The following is a 7,617-nucleotide window of genomic DNA, read 5'->3' as shown; positions in this document are numbered from 1 at the left end:
TAAATCTGAGTCAAAATCAAAAGAACATTGTTGAAACCCAAAAGAACACAAAAGAAACCCAAACATCTCAATGACTATTATTTAGATGATTTTACTGACAATTTATAAACAGTTACTCATTTCTGTTACAATGCAAATTGTGTCCCTAAGATTATACAGAAGCAATGAATAGTCACAGCAAAGAAAAATGGAATGAAGCTATGAAAAAGGAAATGAGTGCCGTAATTAAAAATGACACTTATGATGCTGTTCCTCAACCCGGAGAGAGAGAGAGAGAGAGAGAGAGAGAGAGAGAGAGAGAGAGAGAGAGAGAGAGAGAGAGAGAGAGAGAGAGAGAGAATGGGGGGGGGGAGGGTGTATGCAATAAAAGCAGACCAATTTGGGAATGGAACCTACACAGCTTGATATGTTTATAAGTGATTTTCTCAAGTAGAAGTTATTGATTACAATGAAACTTTCTTTCCTACCATTAGAATGAGCTCAATCAGACTCTTTAAACAGCTGTCAAAACAGCATGACTATGAGATCGATCAAATGGATGACAAGTCTGCATTTCTAAATGCTCCCATAGATCCTTACAGATATATGTGGACCAACCGCAGGGATTCGAAATCAAATCAAAAGACAATGATAAAGAACGCTTAGTCCTGAGAGTGAAGAAACGTCTATACGGTTTGAAACAATCCAGTAGAAATTGGAATAATCTTCTTGATACTTACTTACAGAAAGTAGGTTGTGTCAGATCTGTCAATGATCCATGTTTTACTTCAAACCTGACAATGAAATTTACTTACTTGTGTGGTTGGATGATCTTCTGATTGCATCAAAATGTGACATAATTAAATCTGTAAAGAAATCAGTAGAAAAAAATGTCCAAATGAAAGACCAGGGAATTGTATCTTATTTCTTAGATATTCAGTTTGAGATCACAAATGATGAAATTTCTATCTCAGAGTAAAAAAATTGAAACTTTGCTTGATAGATTTGGAATGTAAAACTGCAAACCATCACACACCCCATGTGAAATGAAACCATACAATCATGACAATCATTATGAAGTGCTTGATGATGAACAATTACAAGTGTATAAGCAAATAGTTGGAGCTTTGATCGACGTTATGACAGCTACCAGGCCTGGCTAGCAGTCCAGAAGAAGAGAGAGTACCACAGGATATTGTTTTCAGTTATCGAACACATGCCCAATGATTTCTTGGAAATCAAGAAAACAGCAAACTGCGGCTTTATCAACTTGTGAGACAGAGTACATGTCTCTTGTCTCAGCTGCATAGGAAGGCAAATTATATATGGTTTCTTTATTAAATGAAATCACTGATGCTGACCATCCAACATTCAACCTATTTTGTGACAATCAAGGAGCAATTGCTTTGACTAAAAACCAGTAATCAAAGGTCAAAGCATATTGATGTAAAATATCACTTCATTAGAGATGAAATATCAAAAAAAAAAAAAAACCCAAAAAAAAACAAACAATCTCAGCATTGAATATGTTCCGATTCAAACCCATCTAATATGTTCACCAAACCAGTTTCCAAAATCAAACTTCAATGCGTCATTAAACACATCATGGGATAGATTTATTATAGCGTAATTTAGTACTGGCAGTAATGTACTATTCCTACAATTAGACATGTTTGATCGATAAAATAAATGATCATTTAGTATAGCCTAAACTTTATTGACCAATAATTAAACTTTTTGTTTTATCTTTGACTTTTGAATGTTTTTTTTTGCCATATCACCTTATTGATCTGACTATGATGTACTCCTGACTGTTGTCTTTTTGAATTTTATGTTTTATGACTCATGTGTTCTTTTACTATTTTTGTTATTATTGTTGAACTTTTGAGTCATGTAAGCTGAGTTTATGGGGGGAAGTTGAGTATAAACTCATATGTACATTGTTTTTATTAATAATGTTAATAATAACATTATGAAGTGCATAATGTACGATCACTCACTCACTCAATCTCATGACCGGATGGTCGTCGGGGGGACTTGCGTGAAGCAGAAGTTACAGTCTCCCTCCGTGCTTGCCTGTTGCTAGCCCTATGTAGCAGCTCTGGAACCGACATCTCTGTCCATTTTTTTGTTGTTGTCCAGCCACATCTTCTGCACTGGCCTTCGACTGTGTCCTGTAGGACTGTCCTGCTCAGGCCATCGTGTGGAGTATGGTGACCAAACCAAGACAGTTTTCTACGTTTCACAGTCACTAGAAGAGGTTCTCGTGGGCCTGCCCGAGCTTGCCTCTATTTCTTCCAAGACGTCTTCTTTTTTGCGATGCTCCGTATATGACACGCGTAGCAGTCTTCTATAGCACTTGCTTTCAAACGCCCTTATGCGCCGTTGTTCATCCATTGTAAATGTTGAGGCTTCGCATCCGTACAGCAAGGTCGGCAACAACATTGATTTATACAGTTTGACCATTACATTAAGACTCATGCTACTTTTCCAAATCTTTGTTAATTGAGTCATCACTATGTTGCCATTGCAATTCTCTTTCGAATTTCAATTGTGCTAGTCCCATCTTTGCTTAGTGTCACACAGAGATATTTGAAGGTCGTGACCTCTTTTAGCTTTTCATTTCCCACTGTGATGTTTGTGTTGCTTTCTGCGTTGCTGTTCACCAATATTTGTGATTTTCGGTACTCATTTTCATTCCGTATTCCGATGCACATTCAGCTTAGCGGTCTATTAAGTCTTGTTGTTCTGGTTCTGTGCTTGCCAGTAGGTCAATATCGTCCGCATATCTTAAATTAGACAAAGGGCAGCCGCCGACGGATATCCAGGTGTGGTAACCCTCCAGCACTTCTTGCATGATGCTTTCAAGGAATATTTTGAATAGCATCAGAGATAATATGCAGCCCTGTCTGACTCCTATAGTAGTGTTGAAAGGAGTTCCTAATTGGTCATTTACCAGGACTGTGCTGTTTGACCTGCCATACAATGTCTCTATTGTCTGGATGAGCCCTTCTTCAAAATTATATTTCCTCCTCACATTCCAAAGTCCATTAAGCCAGACTCTGTCAAATGCCTTCCTGAATTCTATAAAATTATGGTACAGCGCACACTGGTGCTGAATTCATTTCACTGTGAGCACCCTGCAGCTCAATATTATTTGCTCCACGGTACTTCTTCTTGTTCTGAATCCTGCCTGTTCTTCTGACAGTATTTCTTCTGTTCTAGATTTCATTCTGTTACGGATTATTCGGAGCTTGACTTTGCTTGGATGGCTTATCAAGCTTATTGTTCTGTAATTTTTGCACTGTTTTAAGTTCCCTTTCTTTGGGAGGGGTATGACGATGGATTGTGTCCATTCTTTGGGCCATTCTTCCTGATCTCATACCTTTTGGCAAAGCATTGTGAACACGTTTATTACTTCTTCTCCGCCGTATTTTAACAGTTCAGTTACAGTGGAACCTCCCGATTACGACACCTCCGAATAACGACAACCTCCTGATAACGACATTGACCCGTGGTCCCGATTTTTTTTCTATATAAGGTCAGTAAAAATAACCTCCAAATAACGACGCACTTTTTGATAAAACCTCCGAATAACGACATCATTTTGGCCATTTTCGGCAGTTTTCGTAGATATCTGATACTAAAAATACCGAGTATGAGTACTCAAAAGTTTATAAAAACGATTCCTGCTTGAACCAATGAGAACGCAGCTTTTTTTTTTTTTTTTTGACGAATCTTGGCTGATATGCATTAACAAGGTATAAATGTAAGTGTAAGCAAGTAAACACAAAATCTTGGAAAATGTGATATTATGTGGTGATAGAAGTAGTAGTATAGTAGTAGTAGTAGTAGTAGTAGTAGTAGTAGTAGTAGTAGTAGTAGTAGTAGTAGTAGTAGTAGTAGTGTGTAGTAGTGTTTTTGTGGGAGGAGGGGAGGAATTTTGTTTGTTTTAAAGGGTTTTACAGCGCCTGTGACACATCTATGTCATATCAGCGCCAGTAAAAAGGAAGAAAATTGGATAGTAAAAAACATTCTAGATTTACAATTGAAATGACATAAGAAAAAGTAAGACAAAGGGAATGGTTTAAATAGGGAACAGATGTAGATTCCAGGAGCACACTATCAGTGTATTCAGTTCAGATCACCTAAAAGTCTCATCCAGACACACGCACAAGAACCCTCTAAGAGGAATACACTACAATGTTTTGTTTGTTTTGTCAATGTTAATAATAAAAACTGGTCCCGCGGGCCTTACCACGCCCACTTTATCCGCCATCTTGGAAACCTCTAAATAACGACACCTCCGGATAACGACATAAAAACTCGGTCCCGTGGCATGTCGTTATCGGGAGGTTCCACTGTAGTATGTTGTCAATTCCTGGTGACTTATTAGGTTTAAGGCTTTTTATTGCTGCTTCCACTTCTTCCTTCAAAATGGTTGGGGTATCGCTCAATTCCGCTGTATGACAAATTGGACAAAGTACTGAATTGCTTGTATTTAGCTCTATGTTGTACAGGTCACTGTAGTATCCAGTCCATCTTTTAGTTACTTCATCTTTGTTTGTCAACAAGTTGCCATTTTTGTCTTCAATTGCGGTAGTTTTTGGTTGTACAGATTTTGTAATTAGCCTCAGTGTATTATAGGCATATTATAGGCTGCCTTTTCTGCGTGTCCTTTCAAAAGTTTTATCTTGTATGTTCCAAGTACAATATCGTGATCGCTGTCAATGTCTGCGCCTGGACATGTTCTTGTCTTTGCTTTATTAATGCTTGATTTAAAGTGTTGAGGTGTCAAGATATATAGTCAATTTTATTATGTACTTGTCCATCAGCTGTAAGCGCACAAAATTGTAAATATCAATAAAACATTTTTGTACACACACCCATTTATACAAGCACGCGCGCGCGCGCACAAAAACACACACACACACACACACACACACACACACAAAGACACACACATTCACCAAAACGTGATTATGCATACAGAGACGAAAAATATCTGTTAACATGAATTATTGAATAAAAATCATATCATGATATTTAACAATAATGGCGGATGAAGGGTGATTATAATATTATGAGATGAGAATTTTGATGTAACAAATGTATATCTTATTAACAGGATGTTTTATTTCATCTATTGAGCTTCTCATCTGATGAGATTTTAATTTCCTTTTAAAACGTAACTGGGAATCCACAACCCCGCTCCTAACACTGAATGGTAAAGAATTCCAGTCAGCGGGAGCAGCATGAATAAATGTACGATCAGCATAGGTCTTAGATCCTTTTTTCGGAACGCATAATCGTGATTGGATCTTAAAGAGTGTGAGGGAATGTAAACACTTATCAAATCTGATATATAGGGAATGAGATTAGCGGAAGAGTGGCGTCCCTTGATTGGACGTCGCCCATAGTCTGTGACGTCACCGGCGCAAAAGCTATTAGAGAGAGAACGTCATGTTGGTTGTGCTCTCGTCCCCGGTGTCGAATTATCCGGTGACAAAATACACCCGAGTTTCAGGTGTCGAATTATCCGGTGACAAAATACACCCGAGTTTCAGGTGTCGAATTATCCGGTGACAAAATACACCCGAGTTTCATGTGTCGAATTATCCGGTGACAAAATACACCCGAGTTTCGGGTGTCGAATTATCCGGTGACAAAATACACCCGAGTTTCGGGTGTCGAATTATCCGGTGACAAAATACACCCGAGTTTCGGGTGTCGAATTATCCGGTGACAAAATACACCCGAGTTTCGGGTGTCGAATTACGCTCCCTTTAAGAAATTAATACCTCATGATTGTATTGGGATATTTATTGTTTAGAGAATGGGTTTACCCCTAAATGTTCCTGTTTTGGTATTTTGTTAGTATTCCAAGCTGTTTTATTTATTATTGTGTGACTGGAGACAGAGGGAGGGGGAGAGAGAGAGAGCGAGAGAGAGAGAGAGCGAGAGAGAGAGAGACAGAGAGAGAGAGAGAGACAGAGAGAGTAGGAGAGAGAGAGAAAGAGAGAAGGAGGAAGAGAGAGAGATAGAGAGAGAAGGAGGGATAAAGAGAGAAGGAGGGAGAGAGAGAGAAGGAGGGGGAGAGGGAGAGTTAGAGATAGCGATAAAGACACAGAAAGAGCCCCCCAAACCCCCTCCCGTCAATGCAAATATCAATCCAATATGTTTCTATTGTATTATGTTGTAGGGAGATCTTCCATGCTATATGATATGACACATCATCTTATTTTTAAGTCAAACTTTTTTCAGGAATATTGGATTTGCGGTTGAAGTCACAAGATCCTGTGTTGTCCTATCAATGGGAATAAAGCTAAATTAAATGTACTTTTTTGTTTGCCTCTTTATTATTAAAAGTGTCAAAATAGCTCAGTTGGTAGATCACTCGCTTCACACACAAAAGAACCTAGATCAATACAGGGTGAGGTCGAGATTTATATTCTACCTCCTCCCTCCACCACCCTCTGTCCACCCAGCAGTGACTGGGCAACTAAACCTGATAGATCCAGCAGAAAGTACCTTGCGACAGATTAGCGTCCAATCCAACGGGTGGCAATTGCTACTGCCCTTTTAACACTATAGAAACCAGGATAGACCACTCCATGGGCAGTATGGCTTTGACGGACTAATTAATTCTTGCAAACATCAATTGATCATGTATGCGTTGGTAGACACAGACCAGCGCTATTTCCCACTGATCATATGCGTTTGTAGACACAGACTAGCGATGTTTCCCACTGGGAGACACAGACTAGCGATGTTTCCCACTGGTAGACACAGACTAGCGATGTTTTCCCACTGGTAGACACAGACTAGCGATGTTTCCCACTGGTAGACACAGACTAGCGATGTTTTCCACTGGTAGACACAGACTAGCGATGTTTTCCACTGGTAGACACAGACTAGCGATGTTTTCCCACTGGCAGACACAGACTAGCGCTTTTTCCCACTGGCAGACACAGACTAGCCCTTTTTCCAACTGGTAGACACAGACTAGCGATGTTTCCCACTGGTAGACACAGACTAGCGATGTTTTCCACTGGTAGACACAGACTAGCGCTTTTTCCCACTGAACATGTATGCGTTGGTAGACATAGACTAGCGATGTCATTCACTAATCATGTATGCATTGGTAGACACAGACTAGTGCTATTTCACACTGATCATGTATGTGTTGGTTGATACAGACACGAGCTGTTTTCAACTAATCTTATATGCGCTGGTAGACAGATTAGCGCTGTTTTCATAGGATCATGTATGCGTTGGTAGACACAGACTAGCGATGTTTCTCACTGATCATGCATGTGTTAGTAGACACATACAATCGCTGTTCTCAACCAATCATGTATGTCTGCCCCTCCATCCTATGGCCTTCCACATCCAACTCCGCATCCGTCAGCAAAAAGCTAAATAATTCCCCCCCCCTACTACATACTACTACACACACTACTACTACTCTCCTCTCCACTACTAACCTATACTACTATAATCTACTACTACTACTACTACTACTTACTCTCTCTCCTCTCTCCTCCTCCTCCCTCACTACTACTACTACTACTACTACTACTACTACTACTACTACTATCTACTCCTCACTCTTCTCTCTCCTACTACTACTATACT

At 39.5% G+C, this 7,617-nt stretch overlaps 1 long non-coding RNA gene across 1 annotated transcript in view; it reads left to right on the top strand.

Annotated features, from left to right (window-relative positions):
* LOC144976296 (uncharacterized) overlaps positions 1-6,318 on the top strand; it is a 14,443-nt gene extending 8,125 nt beyond the window's left edge. The window contains exon 4 of the long non-coding RNA XR_013646087.1: positions 6,244-6,318. This is a non-coding gene — a long non-coding RNA (uncharacterized LOC144976296). The remainder of the gene's footprint in view (positions 1-6,243) is intronic.
* The last annotated feature ends 1,299 nt before the right edge of the window (positions 6,319-7,617 follow it).

The sequence above is a fragment of the Berghia stephanieae genome, chromosome 7 (genome assembly GCF_034508935.2).
Source record: "Berghia stephanieae isolate SIO BIC M18660-M18661 chromosome 7, UCSD_Bste_1.3, whole genome shotgun sequence".
NCBI classification, from domain to species: domain Eukaryota; kingdom Metazoa; phylum Mollusca; class Gastropoda; order Nudibranchia; family Aeolidiidae; genus Berghia; species Berghia stephanieae.
The sequence above is the reverse complement of the archived record's forward strand: the minus strand, read 5'-3'. Positions and strand labels throughout refer to the sequence as shown.